This window comes from Hypanus sabinus, unplaced genomic scaffold, assembly GCF_030144855.1.
Source record: "Hypanus sabinus isolate sHypSab1 unplaced genomic scaffold, sHypSab1.hap1 scaffold_1106, whole genome shotgun sequence".
Classification (NCBI taxonomy): domain Eukaryota; kingdom Metazoa; phylum Chordata; class Chondrichthyes; order Myliobatiformes; family Dasyatidae; genus Hypanus; species Hypanus sabinus.
This window is the reverse complement of record NW_026779163.1, coordinates 83,974-84,926: the sequence shown is the minus strand read 5'-3', so window position 1 is coordinate 84,926 and position 953 is coordinate 83,974.

The following is a 953-nucleotide window of genomic DNA, read 5'->3' as shown; positions in this document are numbered from 1 at the left end:
CTCTGAGGAGGGAAGAGAATGATTAACGATGAGGGTCGACACCCTGTAGATGCTGGAATCATCCACTGTTCCAGATCATGCGCAGTTCCTCCGGAAGTTAGTTTTTCCACCAGAGACCCGGGTCTCCACACTCCGTCTAAAATATACTGTGTTCAGCCTGATGCTCCCCATCCCATCCCTCACCCGGGGAAATTTCCAACCTACTTTCCATAATTTTATTCACTGGCAACCCTCGGGCTCGATGCCTCGGATTCTTCCTGGGCATTTTATGTCGCCTCTTTGAATGATAAGCAACAGGATAGGTGTGTGTAAGATGATAAGAGGCACAGATCGAGTGCACAGCTGGGGACTGCTTCCCCGGGCGGAAACGGATAACTGGAGGAGAGTGCAGCGGGATGTCAGAGGGAAGTTCTTTCCAAAGAGTGCGGTAGGCCCGGGGAGCGCCCTTTCGCTATGGTGACAGAGGCAGACACGTTACAAAGAAAATGATACGCCCGGGGAGGGGTCTAACGGGATAGGCACGTTAAGGTAATTTAAGAAACGTCTGGATAGGGGCATGGATGATAGAAAAATGGGGGTTATGTATGAAGAAAGCGTTAGATTGATCTTTGAGCAGGTTAAAACTTCGGACAACGACATTGGGCTGCAACGGTCTATGTTCTTTTTTATATATGTTACAAGGCCGCCTCATTGTAGGAATCATGTAGAAGGTTTAAAGAGGAGATTTACTGGAATACCTTCCGGATTATCAGGATGTATCTGGCCGGGCCCTTTGGATTTATAACACATGTTAGGGTTCATTATGTAGAGGGTTTAGATAGATCTACCAGGACGCTGCCCGGATTATGAAGATGTATCAGGTCAGACCCTTCGGATTTAAAACACTAGGTAAAGTTCATTACAGGAATCATGTAGAAGGTTTAGAGAGATTTATCGGGATGATGCCCGGATTA